Raw genomic sequence first — 15,974 nt, 5'->3', positions numbered from 1 at the left:
CTATCTGCTGCCCAAAGTGCTGAATACTGCAATTTAATGAAGCAGTTCGCTGATGTTTTTACCTGGGAATATAGTGACCTGAAAACATATGACAAAAAGATCATCCAGCATAAAATTCTTTTAGAGAAAGACACCATTCCTTTCAAGCAGAAGATGAGACCAATAAATCCTTTGCTCCTCCCTTTGATTGAAAAACAAATCAAGAAATTACTGGCTGCCAAAATCATAGTTCCTCTCAGATATTCAAAATGGGTAGCCAACCTAGTAGTGGTGAGGAAGAAAAGTGGTGAAATCAGACTCTGTGTTGATTTCAGGAACTTGAAAAAATGCTCCAAGAAAGACAACTATCCTCTACCCAAGATGGAGAATTTGCTGCAGAAGGTCTTAGGAGCCAAAGTAATGTCTTTCCTGGACGGATTTTCAGGGTATAATCAGGTTGTTGTACATCTAGATGACCAAGAGAAGACTGCATTCACCACTCCTTGGGGCACCTTTATGTATTCCAAGATGCCTTTTGGGTTGATGAATGTTGGAGCCACCTTTCAGAGAGCTATGGATATAGAATTTGTGGGGGAGAAGGACAAGTTTGTCCTTATTTACCTTGATGATATAACAGTATACTCCAGCAGCCATCATGACCATTTGCAGCATTTAAAGAAAGTGTTTCTGAAGTGCAGAAGGTTTGGAATTTCAGTCAATCCTAAGAAATCACAATTTGCTTTAGAGGAGGGCAAGAGTTTAGGACATGTTGTTTCTGCTGAAGGTGTCCGAATTGACCCAGAAAGAGTAAAAGCAATACAGACTTTGTCTGTCCCAAGATCAAAGAAAGATATACAGTCCTTTCTGGGAAAAATAAATTTTGTAAGGAGGTTTATCCCAAATTTTGCAAAACTTGTGAAGCATATCACCTCCATGTTGAAAAAAGGGCCAGAGATAAAATGGACTGATGTAGCAAGAAGATCCTTTGAGTCCATTAAGAAAGCTATTATGGAAGCTCCACTTTAATAAGTCCAGATTACAGCAAGGAGTTCCACATATTTTCATTTGCCTCTGAAGACACCCTTGCAACAGTTTTATTGCAAGCAGATGAAAAAGGTTCAGAGCATCTAGTGGCATTTTTCAGTAAGACATTAAGGGATGCTGAGCTAAAGTATGATATCAATGGAAAACATGCATATGCTCTTATCAAATCTTTGAAGGCTTTCAGAATTTACATTCTACATTCCAAGATAATTGCATATGTACCCTCTGCTTCAATAAAATATGTCTTAACACAGCCTAATGCTGATGGAAAAAGGGATAAATGGATTGCAAAGTTAATTGGATTTAATATAGAATTGAAGCCCACCAATCTTGTCAGAGGTCAGGGCCTTGCCAAGTTATTGGCTGAAGAAAATTGCAGAGCGCTGGACATAAATCTCATGGGTACAATCGCAGATTATGGTCAAATAGAGGAAGAAACTGCTTAACCATGGAAAGAAAAGTCACTAGCAGAAAATCTAGCTTCTTATGATTGGTACTCTGCAATAGCTAAATTCTTGCTGAAGCTAGAAATTCCTCCTGGCTTTACTCAAAATCAAGGCAGAACTGTTAAACTCACGACAGCAAAATATTGCATTCATGAAAATCTGCTCTATTGGAGGGATTCCTCTGGAATTCTTCTAAGGTGTCTGGACAAAGAACAATCCATTGAAGTCATGCAACAATTTCATTCCAGCATGTGTGGGGGACACCATTACTGGAAAACTACAGCCCACAAAATTCTTAGAGCTGGGTACTATTGACCCACCTTGTTTTCTAATGTCTTTCCATTTGTTAAATCTTGTGATAGGCAAAGATTTGAAGGGAAACAACAATTGAAGTCCCTACCCTTAAAACCAATACATGCTAATGGACCTTTTCAGCAGTGGGGCTTGGATTTCATTGGAGAGATCAATCCACATTCTGGTGGCCAGCACAGGTGGATATTAGTTGCCACTGATTATTTCACTAAATGGATTGAAGCAATCCCTACCAGGAAGGCTAATCATAATATGGTCATGAGGTTCTTGACAGAGAATATCTTCACCAGATTTGGCTATCCGCATAAATTAGTCACAGACAATGTAGTAGTCTTCTGGGCAAAAGAGTTGGTGGATATGTGTGACTCTATGGGCATTAAACTGGTTCATTCCGCCTCATATTACCCTCAAGGCAATGGTCTAGCAGAATCTTCCAACAAAATCCTGATGAGGATAATTAAAAAGTTGTTGGAAGACAATAAAAAGAATTGGGATTCTAAGCTCAAATATGCACCGTGGACTGACAGAGTGACCATTAAGAAATCCATAGGCATTTCTCCATTTAGGCCGGTATATGGCACTGAGGCTGTATTCCCAATTCAGTTAACTCTCCCTGTGGCAAAATTCCTACAAGAAGAACAGAATGAGGAAGAAGACATGGCAAAGAGAATCACTGATTTAGCAGAAGTACATCAAATCAGAGAACAGCTAGTTGAAAAGTCTGCAACACATCAAAAGAAGATCAAGGAAGTCTTTGACAGGAGGGAAAAATCAAAAAATTTTCAGGTTAGAGACTTGGTTTTGAAGTGGGATTCACTGAAAGAGAAGAAAGGCAACCATGGGAAATTTGATGCTTTCTGGATAGGGCCTTTATCATTTCTCAGACCTAGGGGAACAATACCTTCATGCTGAAAAGAATGGGAGGAGAAACAGTTTTTGATGGCCCAGTTAATGGGCATTTTCTGAAAATTTATGTGATTTAAGTTCTTTGGCCTTAAAATTGTAAATATGTTGTTTTTTCAGTTTTAGTGTAAGATCAGTTAGACTCCATGCCCAATGGAACACTAGCAAATTTTGTTATTTGTTTTCACAGGAAAGGCAATGATCTGCAATTCTTGAGACCTCATAGGGAGGATCTCATTCCCAGAAGGAGCCAGTTTTATCTCTGCTACATGTTGCTGATGTCTGAGGAGCAGAAGTAAGCTTGGCCCTTAGTTTTTTTCTCAGAAAAGGTCTACACTGGTTCTCCTCACCTTTCTCCATTCCCTCACCCATTCCCCTCTCACCTCCTTTACACATGCTTCTGTCTAAAATCGCATAAAGTGCTTTTCCTTAAGCCTCGGGCATTAAAACTTTGAAACCTATATAACCACGTGCCTTCGCAAAATTCCTAATACACCATTGCCCTGTCACATCAAACAAAACTTGTGCAACTAAACCTCCACCGTCCTATCATCCCCACCGCGATCAAACAACATTCGCTCCTCCCGCTCTCGTGAGCTACTTGCGCTTTAACTCATGATCAAAGTGGTTTCTTCTACCATGCGTCATGCGATGATTGTGATCACAAGCCCTTGTACGATTACCGCTTACCACCAAAACCATAGTCCCCACTCGTTAACCTCCGTGCATCTCTTCTACCCGATAACCGTTTGATCTGTCCATCCGAGATCCAACAGCTCGTGATCACTTTTCTCCCATATCCTCCCAATACTTCCCTCCAAGCTCTGTCCACCGTCCATTTGCGCAATCCAACGGCCGATGTCTCTCCTCCGCCCTGCTCATACATCCGTCATGCAGTTCACTCACCCTTATCATGCCATGCACCTGAAGGACGAAGGCGACCATCTACCTGTACCTGGTGTATTTCCTCCGCAACCACCGCATTCAACAAATAGGATGGCCAAGAAGAAAAAGGACATGCCTCGAGAAGATCAATGCATTCAACAGTTATGGAACTTCATCCATACGACACTTCACCCGCTTGAGAGGTACAACAGAGCATCCAAGAAGATCCATTTTGTTCATAAAAGTAGGCAGATTGCATTAGAAAATCTATCAAATAGTTAAAGCAGTTGGTGGTCCATTATGACCCCTCCACGCATAGAATAGTAGAACATTTTTTGAATCAAACTCTATATATACCCAAAAAATAGATGTAATCAAGGTTGATGGTTGTTTTTCTGATGTAAGGTTCAACTTTTGGAGACTATAACTACTTCGATACTTGCAGCGTCTCGTCAGCATTTTCAGCTAATACAAGCTTCTTTTGCTGTTAATTGCTCACTTTCCATCTCTTTTCTATTCTAGGCTATGCTTGATGTGCATTTTGCCTGAACTCTTGATGTTTAGCATTAGAGGGGCTGTCATCCCACCTCTGTGTTATAATCTTGCATGTATCAGTGAATGTATTGATCAGGTTTCTTTTCACTTAGTGACAGAGAGCTGTCATCCTGTCTGTGCACTAGGGAATTAGATTTGCAGACCTTTTTACTGGTTGCAGTCAGCCATCACAGGGTTCTGTGCATCTGCTAGTGTGGTTAGTATTCTCCATATCCACCCAATCCTTAAACTATGAGTAATTGGTGGTCTAAAGCCTTGTAGTCTGGGGTGTTCACGCATGTCTGGAGTCAAGCAAAGTAGGAGTGGTTATCTGGCTTGAATATGCATCATTCCTTCCATTCATCCATTTCCAACATTAAGTTGAGTTTGTGATGTCCCGAGCATCTTCGAGCTACAACCTAGGAGAGTTTCTTAGGGTGATAATAGGAAAAATCAAAGAAACCAGAATGCCCCTTATACCAGAAGACTCTATACTAGAAATCAAACAGACTCTGTTGTTAGGAACTTCACCCCCCAAAACAGGAGTGTAATCAGCCAGAGATTGCACTAGCTCAATCACACTATCAACCAATAGTTGATGAGACTGTTGAGAAACTATATCAGATCCAGGAGTAGAATAATCTTCAGACTCAGACCATATCCTTTGTACCTTTGGAATACCAGGGCACAAATGAGTAAGATGGTTTCCCTTGCATATGTTACAAGGGAACTTAGGTTTAAGACTTCTACGCTTAGGTTTCTGATCAACATCCATTCTACCAACATGACTAGCAATGGTTGGTGGAAAGTCCCTAATATGACTCGTAGAGGTTAGTGACTCTTTGCTAGTATGGATTACAGTGACTAGACTTATGCCCCCAGCATGACTTGTAGTGGCTGAAGCTCATTTCCAACATGACTTGTAGAGGTTGGTGATGAATTGCTAGTATGACTTGCAGTGACTAGACTTATGCCCCCAGCATGACTAGTAGCAGTTGAAGGCTCATCTCCAACATGAATAGCAGATGTGGATGATGAATTGCTGCTAGTATGACTTGCAGTGACTAGACTTGTGCCCCCAGCATGACTGACAGCGGCTGAAGGCTCATCTCCAACATGACTAGAAAAAGTTGATGATGAATTGATAGAGCTATTCTTCTTCTTCGTCTTCATCTTCCTCTTTCTCTTCCTTTTAGATCTCTTATTACAAGAGGGAGGAGAAAGAGGAACAATAGATTTCTCTTTTAAATAAGATGAACAATTAACACCCATTTGATGCCCTTGAAATAAATCATTTGTTGGAGAAGCTTCAAGAACATCTAGAATATTCGGAGTTGACCACAGCCAAACTGGTAGTCCAACATTCAATCCAAGAATATTCAAAGTGGCCATCAATGGGGTACCAACATTACCAAAGAAAGGAAAGTCACAAGGAACCCCTTTTGGCAAGGTACCTTGGTTGGTTTCCATAAGAATATTGGCCATATCTAACTTATTCGCAGATTGTTCCCTTACGGGAATGTACAAATGAATTTCCAAGGAAGATAGATGCATAATCAAAACCTTTTCCCTTGAGGAGGCAACTCCACAACTTTCAAAAGAAAGATCAAAAGCCTTTCAAGATCGGTGGAGTGGTAGGTCGGTCACTCAGAATCTAAAGTCCAAAAGTGACAAGACAAATATACCTAAAGCCAACTAGAGACAAAGAGCAAAGATCACTCGACTATAAAGTCCCTAAACATGCCACCAATCAAGAAATCTCCAAGTATTTCCACTCTGGGTGATGAGGACCGAACACCAAAATACAAGAAAGTGAAGTAAGGGACCTTTCGAAGATAGTTTAGGATAATGACGGCCTAGGCCTACGAGTGAAGGTATCAGAAGTAGTTACATTGACCTCCAGACAACAGCCTTTGTCAGTGCAAGCACCCAAGCTTCGCAAGGGTACCCTCAAGAAGTACTACTGAACGTGATGCAATGTTAGCCTCAGGTGCCATGGGATTCCCCTCCACAGCCACCTATGCAATCCCTAGGAAAGGCCACTATGGATACCAACTCGTATCAAAAGCCAGGTAGAACAATCATGAGGCAGGATCCAACAAGTAGGAGAGGGGGTATCTCTCTTCCTTGTCTTCACTCTCCCTCGTGCTTAACTCCCAGTCACAGAGATTTCTCAGTCTTTCTAATGATATTGGGTTTCACTCTTTATTCAAATTCTAAGTTTTTTAATTTGAGCGGCCTTGGAGAGTTCACTCTCCACTCACCTATTCCAAGGCCCTAATGAACCCAAACTTTTTGGTGTTGATTAATGACAACAATAAAAGTTCTAGTTCATTTTATTAATCGCTTGATTTTATAAGTTTGTTCTTTAATTCAGGGGGAATTACAAGAGTGAAACTAATGATTTTTTGATGCAACAGAAACCAATAGAAACTTAGCTACATGCAAATGCAGTTATTTTCTTCAATGAAAAGGGATTTATATAGAGTTCTACGAATAAACTTGTACAAGCAACTTTTTCATTTTCCAGAAAACACACTCCACACACCCAAAAGCTAATAAAAAGACTAAAATTTTTGTAATGCAAACTATAATGATAGTGCAAGGATGCTCATACAAGAAGAAAAATGTGTTTCCTTATAGAGACAATAAGCCAACTTGAAAATGAAGAGGGCCAAAAAATTTGAACACAACTCTCCCTTCAAAGCAAGCAAAACAGATCACAAAATATCTCAATTTGCTTTTCACCACTAAAACAAAAGAAGAAAAAAACCAAAAACCTGGAAAAAGAAAAACAAAAGAAAAGTTTTTTGAACTTTTTCTTTTAAAGGGAACAAAACAAATTTTTGAGGTCACAAAAGTACTACTAAAACTCAAAAGATCAATAAATAGGCACAATGAGTCTTTCATTGTCGCAAGTTATAAACTCGAAAACAAATGAAACTTGAATAAGAAAGACTACAAACTTGCAAAAAACTGATCCAAATAGTAGCAAAATATTTCGACAAACTGACAAAAATTCCAAGAAAGAAATACTTTCAAACTTGTCAAAAAGACTCTCAAAATGCAAGAAAAGAAACAAGGCCACCAAACAAGGGGAAGAAAAGCAAGGGATTTGAAATCCGAGTTGTAAACGAAATTGAAAACATTTTTCTATTCTAGAAGACTAGAACAACCAAGAACTTCAAAACGAAGCCTTGAACCCAAGATACAAACTACAAAATTGCTTAAGAAGCAATCCTAGGCTAAATATTTTTAGTGAGAAGGAGATTTTTGAAAAATAAAGCTTGCAGGAAAACTGAATTCTCCAGACAGCAGATGACCATACAACAGCATAAACCACTAGGCAGCAAACCTAACTGGGCATAAATATTTGAAAAAGCAATCCAAAAAATTGCATACATGACTATGTAAAGACACAGAAGAGTGCACAAGCATTTCTAATATAGGAAACTTGCATATACATGAGTCTTCTTTAAATAAACCTGCATATATATGCTACTATAGTCAAATAAAACAAAGTATACAAAGCTTTATTAGGAAAAACAAAAATCAAGGTCTAATCAAGAAGATCCGATTTGATGCCTGGGATACCAATGGACCAAACAATACTATAAAAGCAAGCAATCAAGAAAGTGAACCCTGATTCAGAACAAACAACCCAAACCAAGAATAACGATATTGTTATCCCTAGCGGATTCGCTAATTCTGTTACAGGTGAAACCACCCTAGGGCTTTGGGTTGAGAACCCCAACAGAACAGAGGGCAAACCTCAACCAGAAATGCTCAAGCAATTATAAAAAATCTTTATTCTACTAAATCATTTAGGAGTTTCCTTACTCGGATGTCCTTCATTTGGGTAGATCCTGTAGGGTGCAAACCCTCAACTTCTCCCGATGTTCTTGAAACCTGAAAATTATTCAAATGGAACATACACGACAGTAGAAACATAAAGCATATACATGATGTTAACTTTAAATCATATAAATGAATGACTAATTATACATCAATATAATATTCATAAATGAACTACAACATAATTTTGATGCATAAACACATTTCATATCGGAAATAGAACAACATTCCTTTTATTGAAGTAAGCTATAAATAAGGTGGACAAATACAACCTGAGTCCTTCTCTGCTCCAAGCTGAACTATCCTTTGGTTCTATCCTTTCTCGGCCTTCAACAATCTTCCTCCATCACCAATACAAGGATATCTCAAGCAATATGGGGGATATCTATAATCAAGGAAACAAGGGTTTCCTGAAGCTTTGGGGAGTGCAGGAGGCACAGGGATTCTTCAGACTTGATCAGGGATAATCTCACTATAGTATCAATATCTCATCCTCTCTCCTTTAAGGTCTTCCCATGGAGATTTATTTATACCTCTCCAAATTAGTTTTTTCATTTTGGAAACAGTTGCGCCACGACCAATAGGAGATGAGTAACACGTAAAACCGTGAACTTTGCCTGAAATTAAGGAAATTTAATTTTTTTAAGTGTTTTAACATATGTACGTGGGTTAGATATACGCTGACCCACATGTACACGCTTTTATCACAAGGCAAAGTAGCGTATAGGGAATAAAACACTGGTTTTAGATTTTAGACCAAGTCTAGAAGGAAGGGTTGCCCTAGGCCATAATCAAAGCATTAGATATACCAAGAGTGGTAAATGGTGCTATAACACTAAGTGTTTATGCATGCACGTGAAACAAGTGAAAGAGTCAATTAAACTAAAAGAAAACAAAGCATGTGAATAGAGTCAACGCAACGACGAACCTTGGTGAAAAAATGGGAAAAGACAATCTAAAACTTGAAAAAACACCTATACAAGCTAAAACAAGTTAAAACTCCAGCATTTGTTCAAAGAAATAATATCCCTATTTTTTAGGGATTTTTTTTTTATTTTTTCTTTTTGATTTTTTAGGAAAAAATTGCCATGCATGGCCCAGAAATATTGTGCAGTTTATAGGAAGAACCGAGCAACTCTCTAGCTCATGCATTGTGCAGTTTCTATGCATAGTGGCTTCTGCGCAATTTTTGGCCTGAGTGGCTCTGGGATGCCTCTCATGTATGCACAATTTCCTAGTTCAAGGATGGATTCCATCCAATACCGCACATTTCCTAAGCTCAAGGCTCACTAGCAGTCAGGACTGCGTAATTCCCAAGAGTTTCCCTTAAGGATTGCATAGTTCTCTAAGGCAAGCTTGAAACTGTCAAGGGACTAATTCAAGAGATCAACTTATGGGTTAGAAAACAAACTAAGTGAGAAAACACAAGCAAAGATGAAAACAATAAAGCTTAGTTGAAGCACAAGTACCTGGATCAGTGCAAGATGAGTTGTTATGGTTTAAAAGGGAGGCTCCAAAATGAAGCATAGGAAAAATTTTGGAGGGTGGTTGTAGTCGCTACAACACCTTTGAAGATAAGTGAGGAGGGAACTGGCTAACAACTAGAAAGTTGGCCCTGCCAGGAAACCATGGATAGAAGAGTGATATAGAAAAGAGATTCTCATCAAGCAGTTGATCATCCACAACCTCTTCATCATTTGTAAGAAAGGTTAGTCTTGAAAGAAAATATGCAACAAGATTTTCTTTTCTAGGTTTATCAACAATAGTTAGGTCAAAATTGTTGTAGAAGTAGTAAGAACCTGATTATGCAAAAAGTCACATCTAGTTTGTTGATTATGTATTTTATTGCTACATGATTAGGATGTATAAAGACTTGATATCTAGTAATGCAATGCCTAAATTTGTTTAAGGAATGTACAACAACAAGCAGTTCTTTCTCAGCAATTGTATAGTTAAGTTCAAGTTTGGACAAATTCTTGCCAATAAAATAAATGGCATAGACAATTTTACCTTTGATTTGTCCTAGTGTTGCCCCAACCACTTTATTTGATGCATTTGTATGTAAATGAAAGCGTAAAGTCTAATTTAGACTTTTGAGGATAATTGTAGTCATTAGTATTTCTTTAATTTTCTCAAATGATTTTTTGCATAAATTTGTCCATCAAAATTCTACATCTTTTGTTAGTAAAGAAAATAAAGGAGAAGAAATATTACTAAAATATATGATAATACCCAACAAGGCCTAGAAAACTTCTAACATATTTTTTTTACTAAGGAACAATAACATTTTGGCTCATGGATATTTTGTTAGGATCGACCTGGATTTCTTTTGAAGAGAAAAAGTTCCCTAAAAAAATCCTTTCATTCATAAAAAACATACACTTTTCATGGCTTAGGGAGAGATTCATTTTTTTGCACCTCTGCAAAAATTTTCATAGGTTGGAGAAAGCCTCTTAAAAATTATCCTCATAGGGTGTAAAATCATCTGTGTAGATTTCCACTTAATCATGCACAAGGTCAAAGAAAATACTCAACACATCCCTCTAAAAGGTACTAGGGGTATTTCCTAGACCAAATAGAAGAACCTTGTAAGCAACGATTTCCCATAGACATTTGAAAGTGGTTTTATCCTAATCCTCAAGGTTGATCTCGATTTGATTGTATCCATTGAACCCATCCAAAAGGAAATAAATAAAAAAATCCTTGCAATAACATCAAGAACTTGGTCAATAAATGCCAAGGGAAAATGATCCTTTCTAGTGGATTTGTTGAGTTCTTTATAATCAACACTAATTCTCATTTTTCCATTATTTTTAGGTACAATGACTAAGGGAGACACCCATTCACTATTCAAGATTGGATAGATGAATCCTACATCCAACAATTTCTAAAATTCATCTTTTACAATGTCTTTTAATGTAGGGTTCATTTGCCTTTGAGGGTGGTGAACAAGTTTATGACCTTCCTTGATGTATATATGATGAGTACATATGGAAGGATGAACTCACTTCATTCCTTTATAATCACATGCAAATGCATTGACATGTTATTTCAAGACAGAGAGTAATTGGTCCTCTTGATCATCCAAAACAGAGGGGCCAATTTTCAAGGTTTTAGAATGGTTGATTTATATGGTTTTCACATTATTTTGCTCAAAACTTGAATTTATAAAATCTACCCATGAACTGCCTTGAGAATGGCCATGTTGTCCTATAGATTCATCTTTTAAGCCATCAACATTCAGAGAAACAGAGTATTTATTTTATAAAAATTTGTCAATCAGATTATCTTCATTCAGTTGTCTACTTCTAATGGTGGTTTCTAATGTACATATAAGGTAGGGTTATGATAAAAAAAGGTCTTATTATTCTTATTCTTCTTCCAAAATAGGAAAATCATGTTGAATGGAGGTTTGATCAGTTGGATATAATACAAGTTATTTTTAGATTTCCTATTAGTGACAGTCATATTTCCATCCCTACAACTGATGTAGGCATCAACATTGGACAACCAAGGTCTTCATAAGATAGGAGGGTATCCATAAAACATGGTATTTTGCTAAAGGAAAAGGAAATCTATGAGGTACTCCCAAGAATCAATGGAGACCATAAAATATTCAATGATTAGTTTAAGTTAGGTTAGAATTTATTTTAGGCTAGTTTTAGGATAAGGGTAACTAGACCCATTTAACCAATTGAAATCACCACTCCAAAAATATAAGAGTATAATTTGGGGCTCTAACCGAGTGATCTCCCCAATGTTTATTTTAGTCATTTTTTTTTCATCAACAATATGATACTTCAAAACTAGATGCCACTCAGAGTCTTTAATATCCAACTTTGAGATCAAGGTATGGAAAATATTGGTGTACTATTGTAGTGTGTGGTCTAACTTCTATCATGGTGTTTTCCATCTCCTGTATTGGTCATAATACTTCCCTACAAGGTAGAATTCCTCCTTGAGGACATCAAAAAAAGTGGCCCAAGTGGGGCCTACATTAAATATTCCAGACTCGTCTTCGATGTGTCTCTCCTAGTAACCTTCACACCAATGTTTGACATAGGGAAGGGCTTTCAAGAGTGAAAATATGATCTTCTTTTTGTTAAAAAAAAATGGACAGAGAAATAGCCTTTAACATATTTAACCATTTCTCTAAATCATATGTATTTGTTTTCCGTTTGAATAAGGGGATATCAAAGTTAACTTGTACATTGAATGGTGTCACTCTAAAAATTCTTCTTGTTGAAGGTGCCTAAGTTTTTGTGGGGAGTTAGAGAAGGATCTCTGCAAAATATTCTGTCATCTCATTCCTTTGTCACACAAGTAGTTACTTAAGCAACAACTTGATAGGATCTCCTGCTCCATCATTTCTCTTTTATTCGACCATGGGAGGTCACTTGGGTTGGAAAGAGTGTTTGTACTCAAGTGAAACTAGCTTAAGATTTAACTCCCTATGCCATGGCCTAGTCAGGGACATACTTTGGGAAATGACAAGGAGAAGATTGTTATGATACCACTAATATGGGTTGCTTGAGGAATAAGACTAAATATCAATATAAAATATCTCATAAATGCATATAAAATAATGTAGAGGAAATACAAAAAAATAGAATACATCACAAGTGTATGGGAAATAGTGTAGAGGAAATAATTATATGAAAAGATTTAAATTATTTTTATTAAATGATAAAAGTGTCATAAGACTACATCATGAGATGCTTCATGGCTTGGGGGAAGAGTAGAGATGGCTTTGCATTGCGGCCTGTTTTTTTTACATAAGGGGATTAGGTTTTTTTTTTATGAACCGGGGTTTAGGGCTCCATTGTCATTTTCCTTCCCGATCACTTTTCACACCTGCCTGACCGTGTAAGTTTCAGGATTCTCTACAGTCTCCCCATCTTCCCATCGCACCTCCACAACCTTTATCTATGGCCTCCTCCTGGTGTACCTGCCTTCCACATTTGCCTAATTTTCCCCTGACTGCCTCTGTATTGCTCACAACGACTGATTAGCATCAGTTAAGGGGAGGTAGGGTATATTTTTCAGCATTTTTTATGGTATTTTGGTATTAATAGTGTGGATATTTAATATAGAGGAGGATATTATCGATTATTCATAATATCCCATCTCGGAGTCTTCCATCTTGTCTAGCCCTCCACATCAAATTCTTGGAATCGAAAATATATCGATAGTTGTAGATCCCCAACTCAAAATATTCACCTCCCCATTAATCCTTGTCATCTTCATGTTCCTTTATCCCTTATGTCCCCCATGATCCATCCTTTTACTCTGTCAACTACAGTTTTCACCTCTTTGCCTCAAATCCCTATGGCCTCTTGGTCTCCTACTCTAGATCCCCACTCATAGTTTGTATTGTCCTGTGCCACCCTCCATTTCATTGAATCCTAACTTAAGCCTAATAGTGCCATCCCTCACTCTGGCACCTATGTTCCTGAACATGCACCTCTTGATCAATTTCTCGATGATTTCCCCTCAGCCCCCCTCAGCCTCTCTGGCCCGTCTCCATATCCTTTTGTTACTTGGGTTCCCCCTACGATGGATACTGGAAATATCTTGGTTACTCAATCTTGTCCTAACTAGCATTAAGATGAGACGGTTTTACAGGAGGGCACATTGACTAAGGATAATAATGATATTCCTTAGAAGAAAGCAAAGAAAACAAAGTGCCCTAAAGTCAAGGACAAAGATCGAGCTCTGATTGTAGGTGAAGATATCTGCCTTGATAATATAATGGAGACATCTACTAGGGTTTTAGTTGGAAAAATTAGGGGAAGAAATTAGACAGTCTCTCGGCTACACAAATGGACACAAGATATTGGGGGATAGGCATTGGAAACCATTCCTATAATTCACTACCTTCAAAAGGATCGGTTTTCCCCCCAATTCACTCATGAAGATCGTGCTACTTGGGTTCTTACTTATTTCTGGCACATTGAGATGGATCTGGTTCCCTTGAAGTGATGGACTCCATTATTTGGCCCTGAACATGAGCAACTGGGAACGGGTCCTATGTGGGTTCAACTACCAGGATTATCAATGCAACTCTGGTTCTAGGATGCCTTCCAACTCATTGGGAATGACCTGTCCTAATATCTAGAATATGGCAAATCCTATCTTGAGATTGGCCGAATGACCTTTGCCAGGAAACTGGTTTATATTGATATGCGTGAGGGATTGGTGGAGAACCTCATCTTATATTATAGAGGTCATACTCGAAATCATATTTTGGATTATGAAGGAATACCTTTCAGGTGTCATAGTTTCCATCAAGTAGGGAATATATATAAAGGTTGTCCCCTTCTTAATTAGAACCAAGTCCACAACCCTATGATTTTTCAGGGGTTGGTTGGTTAGACTCCATCTATGGGACCTTCCCAATGTTTGTCAAAATCATTCACTTGGGATGTTTCTGCACATGCTTGTTGAGACGTCAGGGAGAATCCTCTTTAGATAGTCAGTCGCAATACGTATATCGATGCGATCACATCTCTACATCTTGCTTCCGCCTTGCCAGGTATTTCTCTCTCCTTATCCCCTTTTTCCTATCCTTCGTCACAGATTTCTGATCATTTGATATCTTCAGGAACTTCTCTTTACATTGTCATTTTTCCTCGATGCATCTTGATCCTATTTCCTACCTGGTGTCAACTCTCCACTTTTGTTACCCTCCTCCTCCACCTGCCATTCATGCTCACAATGATTCTTCATCTTCCAGAGGTATAAGGCATCGATATTTCCTCCACTCCTCATCTCACCCTCCCCATGTCCTTGTGAGTCTCCCTTATCTCAAGACTGGCTTGGGACCTCTCTCCCTATCCAGGATATGCAAGATCACTCGTGGTGGGAAATCTCATATTTTGAAAGTTGACCAAGCCAGCCTAGACATAGCTGCTAGAAAACAATTTTCTCTTGAAGGGGTCCTTAGATCCATATGTGACCCATCGACTATTCCCCCATGAAGTGGTTATTCTCCAATTTTCGAGGGTTGGGTAGCCCCTCCAAAAATCTTGCCCTTAAACACCTGGTTCTATCCTATCATCTTAATATCATCTTTCTACAAGAAATAATGGGGGCACACTGGGAAGTACAATGCACTCTATCATCTATTTTCAAGTGTTGGAAATTTCATGTGATTGACGTTGTGGGAAGATATGGGGGTTTAGCCTTCGGATACAACACCAAAACTATTATGGTGCACAACATTTTTGGATCGCATAACTTCATTGCAGCCGATATTCACTCTATTGAACTCGACACTTGTTAGGTCCCTATACTACTAGTATAACCCCTTATTGTTATTAGTACAACCCATTATTACATTGGTGTGCCCATGTAGTCCCCATATTGTTATTATTGTGCCCTTACATTATTATTGTTATGTTGGCTCAGATTATATCATGATCCCTTAGGCTCCTATATATAGAAAGGAGGTCTTGTCATTTGTATCATCTAAGAATTTTTCATTTGTGTAATGTAAAGGAGGTTTCCCCCTTGAAGAGGCTTATTTCTAAGGAATTATTTATCTTTTCTATCTTTTTGTGAGCTGGTTTCATAACATTTGGTATCAGAGCTTTGGATTCTAGGGTTTCGCTGCTCCAAATAGGTCATCGTGGAATTTTCGCTATAAATATTTGTTTGCAACATTTCGGAAGCTAACAAAAAAACCCATTTCAAAAGAAATCTTGCTGAAGCTCAGGTCCAAATTTCAAAGCTTGTCTTGCTACATTTTCGGAGATATGATCTAAGTAATTTATAGTTTTGGAAAGCTCTAGAATTTCATCTAAAATAGGTCATCATGGAATTTTCGCTGTAACGTTTTCGCTACAAAGTTTCAGAAGCTAAAAAAAAAACCCATTTGAGAAGAAATTGGTCCAAACCTCAAGTCCGAATTTCAGACCTTGTCTCACTATATTTGAGGATATATGATATGAGGAAGTTAGGGTTTTTGAAGACTCCCAAATTACATCTTAAATAGGTGGCCTTGGAAAAATCGTC

This window comes from Pinus tabuliformis, chromosome 9 (genome assembly GCF_031772625.1).
Source record: "Pinus tabuliformis cultivar Carrire ecotype Pingquan chromosome 9, CPIR1, whole genome shotgun sequence".
Lineage (NCBI taxonomy): Eukaryota > Viridiplantae > Streptophyta > Pinopsida > Pinales > Pinaceae > Pinus > Pinus tabuliformis.
The sequence above is the reverse complement of the archived record's forward strand: the minus strand, read 5'-3'. Positions refer to the sequence as shown.